Source organism: Physeter macrocephalus, chromosome 17, assembly GCF_002837175.3.
Source record: "Physeter macrocephalus isolate SW-GA chromosome 17, ASM283717v5, whole genome shotgun sequence".
Lineage (NCBI taxonomy): Eukaryota > Metazoa > Chordata > Mammalia > Artiodactyla > Physeteridae > Physeter > Physeter macrocephalus.
Window position 1 is genome coordinate 53,608,342 of NC_041230.1, and position 15,418 is coordinate 53,623,759.

The window sequence follows — 15,418 nt, forward strand, 5'->3', positions numbered from 1 at the left end:
GGACTAGCCAGTCTCTTTCATCTGTGGTGACCCAGACTCTAAATGGCCATACTGAGAAACGTCAACCACATGCTACAGACGAAATCCTAAAAAAAAGGGCTGCGGCCGATTGAAGATGGACAGTTTTTGCTCCTCCCCCCACTACGAGGCAGTCTAATTCCCCTCCTCCCGAATCTAGGCCAGCCCTAGGGACTTGGTTGGCCAACGGGATGTGGCAGGGTGACAGGTTAGGATGCCCAAGGCTAGACCCTAAGAAGCTTTCTGCTTCTATGTTTTCTCTAGGAGCACTCACTCCAGAAGCCCTGAGCTGATGTGACTGCACAGACACTGCCGCTCGGGAAAGGCCATGTGGAGGTGACAGTTCTAACTGAGCCAGCCTTCCAGCCACCCCCGCCAAGGTGCCTGCCATGTGAGCACAGCCCACCTTGGGTCACAGAACAGCCCATCCACTAGCTGAATATCACCAAGTGACAAGCTGAGCCCTGCCCAATTCCTGACCTTTATTTTGGCAAGATAAAATAAAATGTTCTCATCTTAATTTCTGCTACCCAAATTTCTGGCACTGTGTAATACTGAACTGGATGCTCTCCATGAGGGTGATGCTGCTGCCTAGAGGGTGTGTGAAAGCTAGGGGCATATTTGGTTGAAACACTGACGGGGTGATACTGGCATTTATAGGAGGAGGAGCGCAGTCAAGGGACGGGTGGCATCCTGCAACGGACAAGAGAGCTTCGCTCAACCACGAATTACCCACATCCTGCATGACTTTTGACACTGACAGAGATGAAGGTTCATTTTATAATTATCGGAGCCTGGAACATGACTCTTTTCTATATACAGATATAAAGCATTTTGAAATAATTTTAACATACCCTGAATTTTCCAACTACCATGTAAATCAAAGGAAGACTACAATTTGCTTGGTTCGAAACCTCATGAAAAATTGTTCAGCACACACAGTGAACGCTGGCAAGCATTCATGGTGTCCGAGCCATCCACACAGCTCTCAAGAGCGCTCCTTCCGAGGCTGCCGCCCTCCCGGCGAGTTTGAGTCTATAAGCAAAGATACTTCGTCTTTATTTCAAAATCTCAAATACGAAAAGAAGCGCTTGACAACATGCCATGGAGAAATATCTCCTTCAAAACCCAGATTCATTTATGATAAGGGCAGAGAAACATTTCACTACAGGGTCAAGACTGCTAGTACAGGCGAGCCTGAGCACTCGGCACATTGAAACATATTTTAAATAAATAACTTCCCTATATTGCTCCTTTATGTAAGAATAACGGCACCGTTTTTGAAATTGTGGTCATAAGTAGGCTATATTACGTGAATTCCATCAGGATAAGAAAGGAGGTATTGTGAAATCGTTGTTATAAAAATGAGGCACTAGGTGTGACAAGGTTGAAAACCATTGTGCCACGTGAACTTGGGTTCCTGGTGCCATCCAGGAAGGGTGGGAGTTTCCTGAAGGATTCCAAAGACCCTGTCAACGCTGTGATCCTTTGTGCTTACTCCCCCTAGCAAAGGATTGTAATATCGTCCTAGCAAGACGATATTAAGAGATCATTAGAAGAGAGAGAATAGCACTTAGCTGGATATTGAGAACAAGCAAAATGAACAAAGATCTTTATGCACAGGTCAATATTAGTTGGCAAAATGTGTCTTTGACTCTCAAGAGCAGACCTGGGCTGTAATCCCTGTGGCCTAACTCCTATGTGACCCAAGGCAAGTCAGGCCCCCCTCTCTGAGATTCTTTCTTGCCTGTAAAATGAAAGAATTGAGTATGGCGATTGAAAAGAGTCCCTCTGCTTGGGGCGTCCCTGGAAGATGGCCTGTCTGCCGTGACCTTCTCAGTCGACAACTGGTCCTTCCATCCAGGGAACAGGAGGGGAAAGAATCCTCAGAATCAAAAAGCACCATTTCAAACGGACCAATATTAAAGACAGAAAAGAAAAAATCCCTCAACATATTAATGGTTCAGAGCACGCATAGCAAGGTCATTTCTGGAGAGGAAAAGAAAAAAAAAAAAAAAATAGGGGCTTTTCAGCCTGTGAATAAAAAGTGTCTTTAACAGGCGATAATTATATACAGGAAGGCAATTAAAGTTTTAATAATTTAATTACCTTCCTGCAAACCCATCAAGGTAAAATATGGAGTGAAAACATTTTTGAGGGCCAGCAGCCATGAGGAGCGGATCAAAGGCCCCTGAGATAGCTCAGCTCTGAGGCAGTTGACACATTAATTTTTACGGGCTGACCGCCGTTATTAATAGAAGAAACTAGATGGAAGTATTTTTCCACGGTGGGGGGGACCACATCATCATTTGATGCCTGATGTTACAGCAAACATAGTTTTGGCTTCTCCCTGGAAATAAATCTTGTTTTCCTTGACCTTCGTTTGCTTGAGGCAGGGCCAACTTTCAAGACTGGACTTCATAGAGAGGGCTCCCCGCTCAGGGCTGCCACGTCGGAACATCAACAAGAAACCGTGAAAGGAGATCAAAGGGGGTCCGGTCAGAAACCACAGGACAGGGCTGGCACAGCCAGGCATAGTGGGGCGAGCGCATCTCAAAGCCGGCGCGCGTGCCAGAGACGGCCTGAGAGTCCCCCCGCAGCCTCAGAGTTCTCACCTACCAAGGGCCAGCTGCACTGCTCCTTACAAACATCTTTAAACCCACCCCCTACTTTGTTGTCGCTGTTGTTTTTATTGTTGTAAAATACACATGACATAAGATTCACCATTTTAACCATGTGAAAGTATAGAGTTCAGATGAATTAAGTACATTCATGATGTTACACAACCGTCACCTCTATCTAGTTCCCAAGCTTTTTCCCTCCCCAAAAGGAAACCCATCCCCATCAGCAGTGCTCCCCACTGCCTGCCCCAGTCCGGACAACCCGAATCTGCTTTCCGTCTCTGTGGATTCGCCTGTCCTGGACACATCCTATAAATGGAATCCTACGCTATGTGGCCCTTTGTGACTGGCTTCTTTCACCCATTATTTTTTATGTTTATTTTTATTTTTTTAACATCTTTATTGGGGTATAATTGCTTTACAATGGTGTGTTAGTTTCTGCTTTATAACTGAGTATGGCGATTGAAAAGAGTCCCTCTGCTTGGGGCGTCCCTGGAAGATGGCCTGTCTGCCGTGACCTTCTCAGTCGACAACTGGTCCTTCCATCCAGGGAACAGGAGGGGAAAGAATCCTCAGAATCAAAAAGCACCATTTCAAACGGACCAATATTAAAGACAGAAAAGAAAAAATCCCTCAACATATTAATGGTTCAGAGCACGCATAGCAAGGTCATTTCTGGAGAGGAAAAGAAAAAAAAAAAAAAAATAGGGGCTTTTCAGCCTGTGAATAAAAAGTGTCTTTAACAGGCGATAATTATATACAGGAAGGCAATTAAAGTTTTAATAATTTAATTACCTTCCTGCAAACCCATCAAGGTAAAATATGGAGTGAAAACATTTTTGAGGGCCAGCAGCCATGAGGAGCGGATCAAAGGCCCCTGAGATAGCTCAGCTCTGAGGCAGTTGACACATTAATTTTTACGGGCTGACCGCCGTTATTAATAGAAGAAACTAGATGGAAGTATTTTTCCACGGTGGGGGGGACCACATCATCATTTGATGCCTGATGTTACAGCAAACATAGTTTTGGCTTCTCCCTGGAAATAAATCTTGTTTTCCTTGACCTTCGTTTGCTTGAGGCAGGGCCAACTTTCAAGACTGGACTTCATAGAGAGGGCTCCCCGCTCAGGGCTGCCACGTCGGAACATCAACAAGAAACCGTGAAAGGAGATCAAAGGGGGTCCGGTCAGAAACCACAGGACAGGGCTGGCACAGCCAGGCATAGTGGGGCGAGCGCATCTCAAAGCCGGCGCGCGTGCCAGAGACGGCCTGAGAGTCCCCCCGCAGCCTCAGAGTTCTCACCTACCAAGGGCCAGCTGCACTGCTCCTTACAAACATCTTTAAACCCACCCCCTACTTTGTTGTCGCTGTTGTTTTTATTGTTGTAAAATACACATGACATAAGATTCACCATTTTAACCATGTGAAAGTATAGAGTTCAGATGAATTAAGTACATTCATGATGTTACACAACCGTCACCTCTATCTAGTTCCCAAGCTTTTTCCCTCCCCAAAAGGAAACCCATCCCCATCAGCAGTGCTCCCCACTGCCTGCCCCAGTCCGGACAACCCGAATCTGCTTTCCGTCTCTGTGGATTCGCCTGTCCTGGACACATCCTATAAATGGAATCCTACGCTATGTGGCCCTTTGTGACTGGCTTCTTTCACCCATTATTTTTTATGTTTATTTTTATTTTTTTAACATCTTTATTGGGGTATAATTGCTTTACAATGGTGTGTTAGTTTCTGCTTTATAACAAAGTGAATCAGCTATACAATTACATATATCTCCTCCCTCTTGTGTCTCCCTCCCACCCTCCCTACCCCACCCCTCTAGGTGGTCACAGAGCACCGAGCTGATCTCCCTGTGCTATGTGGCTGCTTCCCACTAGCTAGCTATTTTACATTTGGTAGTACATATAAGTCCATGCCACTCTCTCACTTCGCCCCAGCTCACCCGTTACTTTTTAAAGGAAGCTTTGTATTATTATCTGTAAGAGAAGACCTGTATCACTTGCCATAAATGAAAAATGACCATAAAAATTAATACACCGAAAACTAGTTCATGTCACCAAGTTGCTGTAGGACACGGCACAACCCCCCAGAGGGTCCACAACGAGGAATCATTTTACATCAGTATGTACACTTCTGCTCCATTCCGCTTCAAAGCCACATAACAGTCTTTGTAGGACTAAACTGTACACTAATCTACTTTCTATTGATAGATACGCATGATGTTTCCATTTTATATTACAACAATGCTGAAATTGATATCTTCGTAATCATTCCGTGTGGGTATAATCTTGATATAAATTTCTGGAATGCCTGGATCAAAGGATATGTGCATTTTACATTTCAGTTTGTGTTTCCAAGTGCTTTCTTTAGAGGTGGCCTCAATTCCTCCTCTCAGCATCAATGTATGAATACGCCCGTTTCTGCACCTAACCACCAATATGATGAGCTCCAGTCTCTAGATCTTGGCCAATCTGATAGGTGAAAAATGCATACACCTCATTGTGGTTTTAATGTGCATTGAGATGAGTATTCCTATCTCCGTTTTATAGATGAGAAAATAGACTCAGAGAGGTTAAGGAACTCGCCCAAGGTTACACAGTGAGTAAGTGCAAAACCAGGATTTGGACCCAGGTCCACCAGACTCCAATTCCTGGGCTTGTCCGCCTACTTTCCTGCTGCTTCTCATGGCACGTGATGGATCCTGCCACTTGTGGATGTGGCTTGTTTCACAAATGGAGGGGAAGCTCCTGGTTGGCAGGTTCTATGTTCCTTCCACAAGTCCCACGGTGCCTGACTCGACACGTAGGATATGAGCACCCCGTAGACACTGCTGGGGGAACCACTGGATTGGATTATCACACCTGCATACCCACAGTGCAGCCTGGCATTGAGGAGACCACAAAAGGAAAGGACAAACTATGGGGACAAACAGCCAGAGTCGTCGTCACGGGAACCTCTGTGACCTTATAGTTTCTGCCATTTCCCCAAGCTGTGGTCACAGGGAGGTCACAGCTGGGCTGAAGGATGATTTTTGCTAGTGCTCACAGGCACTTCCGGGGAAGGGACAGCTGGGGATGAAGGTGTTAATGCCTAAATATATAGAATTGGGAGAAATAACCAGGACCATCTTCCACCAACTACATGCTCGGGGCTGGTGGGTTTCACACCCCACTGGTTCTGATAAAAATGAGAGTGAATTTTTTTCAGGGTGTCAGGTGTTGATTAGAACTTATTATAAGTACTAATAGAGCCCCAATGATCAGAGAGCCCAAAAGACCAACTGAGTGGACTTCCCACAGCCCTAAGGAAATAAACTAGGGCAGCGGGAGCCAGTCTCCTGCATTTGAAGGGCTCCTCACAGCCTTCTTCAGCTCAAACCCTTTTCCATTTTGTGCTTCACAGCAACTTTCGGAGGCTGGTGCTGTGGTCCCATTTCACAGATTAGAAGATGGAGTTTCCGAGCGACAACAGAGCTTGCTTGCGATCCCACAGCTGGCACTGCCAGATCCAGAAGTGGCTTTGATTGGATTCAATACCAAACAAGTATTCCCAAAAGGCCCCCTTCCCAGCGCCCTCTCTGGGAGCCAGGGGTCCCCCGGGCCTTGTTCCTTCGGGGACAGCCCCAGGTCCTGACCTCTTGCCGCTTCTGCTAAAGAGAACATCTCCCACGTCCTGGAATGCAGCTTGGCGGCAGGGGGGTCAGAGGCTGCCGGGACCTCTCTCAGCACCCCTGCTCCCCTCCCAGCACTGAGGTCTGACCTAACCACGGGCCGGGCGGCTGCGGGGGGTTGGGTGGGAGGGACTGCACACCTCAACCTCCCCTCCTGAGCTCAGCAGGTACCGGGTGTGGGCCTGACAGCACGGATTCCAAGAGAAGCTCTATCAGCCCCGGCCCTGACCCGAAGCCCAGCTGGGCAGGTCTGGGATGAGGGGCTACAGCACCACGCCTGGGCCCCACGTGGTCATGGATGTCTGGGCCGGGCTCTAACCATCCCCTTTACAGCTTGCAAGGGCAGGCTGGGGTCTGAGTCTACATCTACAAGGCAGGGACGGGATGAGGTGACCAGGGAGAGCACCACCCTCCCTCTGGGCCCTTCCGACAAGATGAAGGGTCCACGAGAGCCACCAGTAGGAGGTGGGTCCGTGAGCTAAGCAAAATCCACCAAGTCCGGGGTGCCCTAAGCGGCCAAGAGCCTCTTCTATCCTTTCTTCCAACCCACAACCCTTCCTCAGGGAGTGGCCCCTCCCGGACAGGTGATGGCACTGCCAATTACAGGACTCTGCCCACCAGCCATCGTGATGGATGAGGGACGGGCACGTGATGAAGCAATCACGTATCCCCTGAGGTTTCTCCATGGGGTCTACACAGATTGTTCTGTGGTAACAAGGCTGCGGTCACACATTGTCCTGGGAGAATAAACACCAGAAGCAGAAATGGGAGTGGGAGACAGTCCTGAAGCAGCTGGCATCTCCCACCTGCCCCTCCCAAGACCCAACAAATTCCCCTTGGTTTGCCTTTGCTGTCTCAGTACGAATTCTTACGGCTCACATGTCCTGAGCACATGCAGTGGGGCGGAGGGGGGTCACTGTTCTGAGTACCGTGCTTGGATTAACTCATTCCGTCCCATCGGAGCCCTCCAGTGAGGAAAGGAGGCATGCAGGTCGACAGCTCACAAGGCGCAAAATCAACAGCGTGGCAGAGTCTGGGTTTGAACCCAGGCCTGTGAGCTACCCTGGCATTCAGCAGAGCGTCACAGGTGGGCATCACTACCGCCAGCCAAGAGCCAGAACTGCCTTGAGGTCAAGTGTGGCCACAGGACCTGTGTCGGCCAAGAAAAGGGGAGTGAAAGTGGCACTGCCCCTCCTGGGCAGAGGCGTTCCACCCTTGCACTCTTCTGCCCTCCCTCACCCAGCCTTGGCATCATGGACACGCGTACTGATCTGGAGGTGCCTCTAGGTCCAGGCAGCCTGGACGTTAAGCAAATTCACAGAGGGCAGCTGTCCTGAGAGCCACCTCCATCCACAGTCAACTCTGTACCAGCAAGAAATCAACACTTGTCATCCTCAGTCACTGGCTGTTCAGGGCTGTCTCTCACTGCAGCAGAGCGTGGCCTATTCTGACCGCAAAGCGTCTGTCCACCTTGCAAACAAGAGGCCGCCCAAACTCTCAGGCCAGCACCACCTCCTGTAACTTCCCAACAAACTGACACGCCCCATTCTGTCCGTTTTTGTTGATTACACTGGTCTTGTAAAGGGAGGCTTCCTCCCCACCTCTCGGGTTAAAGCCCCCTCAGAGCTTGACAGCACCCCTGTGCTGTGGACCCCTTTCAGACCCAAATGAGAGATCCCCTGGTTTGCTATCCCTCCAAGACCATTAGCAACAGAGTGACTGAGGATGACGCCCAATTACACAGGCTCAGTTACTACAGAGAATGGACCCTTTGGAAGCCAAAGGGCCTTCAATTAGTGCAATTCCTGCAGAAAATTACTTCTCAAAACCTTGAGGTAAAAATGACCAAAGGGGACAATAAGAAGGGGGGCTTGAAAATGATGAGATAGGGTTAAAATGCAGGTGTATTGACCGTGGGGGACTCACAAACACCACAGAGCACCCGATTTCAGCAAAGGATAGTCCAACCAGAAAAAAACGCACACACCTCTGTGCACACAGAGTGGTTCCTGGGAACCCTGAGCCTCATCCGTGGATCCATATTACTAAAAGTTCATTCTCGGGATCATTCTCAGCAATAACCCTCTCAGAACCCCAGAGCAGCCCATCCAGCCTTCATAACATCAGAACTCATCTCTCTAAACCACTTTGTCGGTCAGTACAGGCTCACCTCAGAGATGCTGCAGGTTCGGGTCCAGGCAACCACAGTAAAGAGCGTATCACAATAAAGCGAGTCACACAAATTCTTTGGTTTCCCATGCATATAAAAGACATGTATACACTATACTGTAGTCTATTAAGTGCGCAATAGCATTATGTCTGAAAAAATGTGGAAACCTTAGTTTAAAAATACTTTATTGATAAACAATGCTAACCATCCTCTGAGCCTTCAGCAAGACATAATTTTTTTGCAATGGTAACATCAAAGGTCATTGATCACAGATCACTGTAACAAAATATGATAACAGTGAGAAAGTTTGAAATATCGCAAGATTTACCAAAATGTGACACAGAGACACGAAGTAAACACATGCTGTTGGAAAAATGGTGCCCACAGACTTGCATGATGCAGAGTTGCCACAAATCCTCAATTTGTAAAAATGCATTATCTGCAAAGTACAATAAAGAGAAGCACAGCAAAATGAGGTCTGCCTCATTATTAAGCACCTACTGTGTGCCAGGCACCGCACTAAGCCCCAGGGACATAAGAGCAAATGGAGAGCCAGCCCTCAAAGAACCCACCATTTCATGGGGGAAGGGAGACAAAGGCAGGTCCACAAATAAGTAGGACGGGTCGATCAGCACTGTGGACATAATTGAAATGGGCCCCCCCGCCACCTTCCGCATGCCTGGTGGTCCTTGAGCTGGAATAACCAGGGGGGCTTCTCAGAAAAGGGGACTTTTGAGTTGCAAATTGAATGAGAGAAGCACGCAGGATGATGACCAGAGCTGAGATGGAGAGGAAGATCCTGATGGGAGCTACAGCCATCCATGGCTGAGGCTCTGCATCGCCTGCCTTCCCTCAGGCCGGATCTGGGCTAAGACAGGCATGGGGTAGATGATGAGTGGCCACTAAGGGTTCAGCTGCCCAATCGGACAGCCCCGGACACCAGTCTGACCTGTCACCTATTCACTGAGTGCTCTTGGTCAGGTCAGCTCCCCTAACCTCAGCTCCCTCACCTGTAACGTAGAAAGAATGATAATATTTGCCACTTAGGTCTGTGCACTTCTGGACATTTATCCCAGAGAAATTCGAATAGGTTCAAGTACAAGTCTTTCCACTCATGTTCATAGCAGCTTTATTTGCAATAGCCAAAAGGTAGAACCAGCCCAGACATCCTCAAACAGGTGGATGGACAAACTGTGGTACGCCCTCACCATGGAATACCACTCAGCAAGAGAAAGGAATGAACAACAGCCTGGATGGACCTCCAGGGAATTTTTCTGGGTGAAAAAGAGCCAGTCCCAAGGTTATATACTGAATGATTACATACATATGACATTTTTGAAATGACAGAATTTTAGAAATAGAGAAAAGTTAGTGGTTGCCAGGGGTTAGAGAAGGGGTGGAAGATGGGGCAGGAAGAAGGTCAGCATGGTTATAAAAGGTCAACAGGAGGGGTCCTTGTGGTGATGAAGCTATTCAGTATCTTGTCCAGCTATAAAATTTGGACAGAACGTGCAGGGCAGCCATGCAAGGCCCGTGGATAGTAAAGAGCAGGCAGATTAAGAGAAAATTTCAAAATATCACCAAACTAGCAGAAAGTCTCCCATTTTTTCCTCCAATATCCCCTGTATGGGCTCACAGTGGCCTCAAACCTGGACACAGGTACCAGGCTCAGGGAGAGACAGAGAGACCGAGAGACAGGTCTGGGGGGGAGAACACAAGCCCTCCAGAAGGGGGAAGGGACACAGCAGGGAAATCTTGTTTCAATTTTTATTTTCTTCTGTTCTCTTGCACTCAGTTCTCAGACATTCCTGGGACATAGGTAATGACAGCAGCCACAGCAGTGACCCACGGCCCCTACTTGAGAGGGAGCAGAACCTTCCTCACTGATCAGAAAAGCTGTGGTCCCGTCTCTGTCCCCAATCTGGATGCAGGCCCAGCTATCAACTGTGTGCAGCAGAGCAGAGTAGCTCAAGTCCCAGCTCTCTGAATGGAGGACCCACAGTGAGTCCAGGGAACCAGAAATCACTAAGGAGCCCACAGAGTACGAGGAGGCAAGGAAAGGGACCCTTTAAAGCTGTGCATGAGCTCCTGGGCTCACCCCGAAGCTGCGTGCACGTGCACGTGCCTGACCCTGAACAGCATACCTAAGACTTTGAGAACTGAACACAGAACAAACCATCATCCAGATCCAAGACTGGCCACTGGGTGGTGCACACGCAGGGCAGCTCTGACCAGTATGGCAGAGCTTTTGGAAACTGACCTGCCGTCAGGATCACAACTGGCAGGAGGCTGGTGGGAACTTGCTGCCTGAACAGGTCAATTGCCCAATCAGACAAAACTAGCAAAGTCCTCTGTGGCATTTAAACAAGACCTAGAGCCTCATAATATAATATTCAAAATGTCTGTAATACAAATGAAAATGACTTAGCATACGAAAAAACAGGAAAAATCTCAACTTTTACCATCAAAGACAAGGACCAGACCCCCATACCTGTATGACGCAGATGTTAGAACGATCAGAAAAACTTAGAACTGGCTATTATAAAAATGCTCCAGGAAGTAAGGGCAAACACTCTTAAACTGAATGGAAGGATAGGAAGTCTCAGCAAAGAAAGAGAATATAAAGCAGCAAATTGAAATTTTAGAACTCAAAAGTACAATAACCAAAATGTTAAAGCTCACCGGATGGGCTCAATAACAATATCGAGATAGCAGAGGAATGAATCATTGAGTATGAGGACAGATTATTAGAAATTATCCAATCTGAACAACAAAAAAAAAAAAAAAAGGAAAAGAAAAGAAAAGAATTCTAAGAACAGAAAAAACAAATGAACAGGAACTCATGGACCTGAACCAGAAGGTCTAACATTCATGTCCTAGGAATCCCAGAAGGAAAGGAGAAAGAAAAAATGCAGTGCAGAAAAATATCTAAGAAAATAATAGCTGAAAACTTCTCAAATTTATCAAAAAGTGAAACCTACAGATTCAAGAAACTCAGTGAATCCCCAAAAGGAGACACTCAAAGAAACCCCTGCCTAGATACATTATCATCAAAATAATCAAAGCAGAAGACAAAGAAAAAAATATTGAATGCAGCCAGAGAAAAACAACACATTACTTATAGGAAAACAATGAAGCAAAACCCAACAGAACTAAAAGGAGAAACAAATCCACAATTATAGTTAGAGAGTTCAACACTCATCTCTTTGTTCAAAGAAACAAATACACGAAATCAGCAAGGATACAGATGAACTGACAACACCATCAAGCAATTGGATCTACTTTATAAAACACCACCAACAGCAAAATGCACATTTTTTTTCAAGTGCACACAGAACACAAAGATCAACAACCACTTCCTGGGTCATAAAACAAACCTTAACAAATTTACAAGAATTGAAACCATACAAAGTATGTTTTCTGATAATAATGAAATTAAACTAGAAATCAATTACAGAATGATAACAGGATATCCAAAAACTTGAAAACTAAAACATATCTAAATAATTGATAAATCAAAGAGTTCTCAAGGAAAATTAGAAAATATTTTTAATTGAATGAGAATGAAACTACGATGTAACAAAACTTGCAGAATCCAGCTAAAGCAGTGCTGAGAGAGAAATTTTTATCATTAAATGCTTATTTTAAGAAAGAAGAAAGGGGCTTCCCTGGTGGCGCAGTGGTTGAGAGTCCGCCTGCCGATGCAGGGGACATGGGTTCGTGCCCCGGTCTGGGAAGATCCCACATGGCGCAGAGCGGCTGGGCCCGTGAGCCGTGGCCGCTGAGCCTGCGCGCCCGGAGCCTGTGCTCCGCAACGGGAGTGGCCCGCGTACCGCAAAAAAAAAAAAAAAAAAAAGAAAGAAGAAACGGCTCTTAACCCAATGACCTAAGTTTCCATCATTAGAAACTAAAAGAGCAAAATAAACCAAAGTAAGCAGAAAAAATATATAATAAAGAACAGAAATAAATGAAATTGAAAAGAGAAAAGTAATAGGGAAAAATCAATGAAATGAAAAACTGGTTTTTCAAAATAATAAAATTGATAAAACTCTAGCAAGAATGACAAATAAAAAAAGAAGACACAAGTTATTAATACCAGGAACACAAGAAAGCATATCATTACAGACCCTCAAACATCAACGGTGCAATAAAGGAATTCTATAAACAACTCTATGCCAATACATTTGACAATTTAGATTAAATGGGAAAATTCCACAAAAACTAGAAACTAACAAAATTCACCCAAGATGAAACAGATAATATGAATAGTTTGATAACCACTTTTAAAAATTGAATTCATAGTTTAAGATCTTTTAAAAAATAAGTTTCCAGGTCCAGGTAGTTAAACTGATGAATTCTACCAAACATTTAAAGAAGAAATAACACCATTCTACACAATTTCTTCCAGAAAAGAGGAAAGGAGGAAATGCTTACCAATTAATTTTATGAGGCTGGTACCTGATACCAAAACCAAAACCCTGATACCAAAACCAAAGATAGTACAAGCTTAAAAATTTTTAAAGCTACAGACCAATATCTTTCATGAACATATACAGACCAATATCTTTCATGAACATAAGCACAAAAATCCTTAACAAAATACTAGAAAATTGAATCTATCAATATATAGAAGGAATAATACACCACAACCTAGTACAGTTTACCCCAGGAATGCAAGGCTAGTTCACTATTCAAAAATTAATCAGTGTAATCTACCATATTAACAGTCTGAAGAAAATCCATACGATCACGAGAATTGATACAGACAAATCATTTGACAAAATTCAATATCCACCAATGATTTTTTAAAAACTCTCTAAAAACTAGAAATACAAGAGAACTTCCTCAATCTAATAAAGGGAATCTACCAAAAAAGAAAAAAATTCCTACAGTCAGTATCATACTTATCATGATGAAAGACTGAACACTTTTCTCCTAAGATTGGGAATTAGGCAAGAATATCTTATTCTCAACACTCATGTTGAACATCATCCTGGAAGTCTCAGCGAGTGCAATAAGACAAGACAAAGCAATAAAAGATACACAAATCGGGTGGAGAAAAAGGAACCCTCCTACACTGTTGGTGGGAATGTAAATTGGTACAGCCACTATCGAGAACAGTACGGAAGTTCCTTAAAAAACTAAAAATAGAGTTACTGTATGATCCAGCAATCCCACTCCTGGGCATATATCCAGAGAAAACTATAATTCAAAAAGATACATGCACCCCAGTATTCACTGCAGCGCTACCTGCAACAACCAAGACATGGAAGCAACCTAAATGTCCATAGACAGATGAATGGATAAAGAATATGTTTTATATATATATATATATATATATACAACACACACACACACACAATGGAATATTACTCAGCCATAAAAAAGAATGAAATAATGCCATATGCAGCAACATGGAGGGACCTAGAGATTATCATACTAGTAAAGTAAGTCAGACAAAGACAAATACCATATGGTATCACTTATATGTGGAATCTAACAAAATGATACAAGTGAACTTATTTACAAAACAGAAATAGACCCAAAGACATAGAAAACAAATGGTTACCAAAGGGGAAAAGGGGGGTAATAAATTAGGAATTTGGGATTAACATACTACTATATATAAAACAGATAACCAACAAGCACCTACCGTATAGCACAGGGAACTATACTCAATATTTTGTGATAACCTATAAGGGGAAATAATCTGACAATGTATATATATATATATATATATATATATATAACTGAATCACTTTACTGTACACCTGAAACTAACACAACATAAATCAACTTTACTTCAATTTTTAAAAAGGCATACAGGGACTTCCCTGGTGGCACCATGGTTAAGACTCCACGCTCCCAATGCAGGGGGCCCAGGTTCGAACCCTGGTCAGGGAACTAGATCCCACATGTATGCCGCAACTAAGAGCTCGCATGCCACAACTAAGGAGCCCTCCTGCCACAACTAAGACCCTGTGCAACCAAATTAATTAGTTAATTAATTAAATTTTTTTTAAATGGCATACAAATCAGAAAGAAACAAATAAAACTCTCCCTATTCACAGGATGGCTAAAATAAAAAGCCTAACCACACCAAGTATTGGCAAGAACATGGAGAAACTGGAACTCTCCTACACTGCTGCTGGGAATGTAAAATGATGCAACCACTCTGGAAAACAATCTGGCAGTTTCTCAAGAATGTAAACATTCATTTACGATATGATCCAACAATACCGCTCCTAGGTATTTTCCTGAGAGAAAGGAAAACACATGTCCACACAAAGACATATACACAAATGTTAAGAGCAGCTTTATTTGTAATAGCCCCCAGCTGGAAACAACATAAATATTCATCAGTAGATGAAAGGAAAAACTATGATAAATTCATACATTGGAATATTAATCAATGATAAAAAGAAAGAATTACTGATGCATGCTACAACATGCACCAATATTGAAATAATCATGCTGAGTGAAGTAAGCCAGTCAAAAAACAAACACATGAATATAAATCTAGGCAATTCATATTGCCATGTGACAGAAAGTGGATCAGGAGTTGCCTGAGAATGAGGTAAGGGGAGGGTGAGAGGAATCACAAAGGACACTAGGAAACGTTGGGGGAGAAGGAGTACCAATGACATTTTCATTACTTTGATTTGGGTAAAGGTTTCATAGTTGGATATGTATGTCAAATCATCAGATTCGATGATTTAAATGTATGCAGTTCCTTGTATGTCAATTATACTCAAAGATTTTTTTCTTAACTCAACAGGCAGAAAACAAACAACCCAATTAAAAATGAACAAAAGGCTGTAACTGATACTTAGCAAAGAGGGTACATGGACAACAAACACATGACAAGAAGTCTAACATCATTAGCCATCAGGGAAATGCAAATCAAGATCACGATGAGATACTA

The 15,418-nt window shown here is 44.3% G+C and overlaps 1 protein-coding gene across 5 annotated transcripts in view; it reads right to left on the reverse strand.

Annotated features, from left to right (window-relative positions):
* Positions 1-15,418, reverse strand: part of C17H16orf95 (chromosome 17 C16orf95 homolog) — a 193,875-nt gene that overhangs the window by 86,286 nt on the left and 92,171 nt on the right. The gene's annotated exons all lie outside the window — the stretch shown is intronic.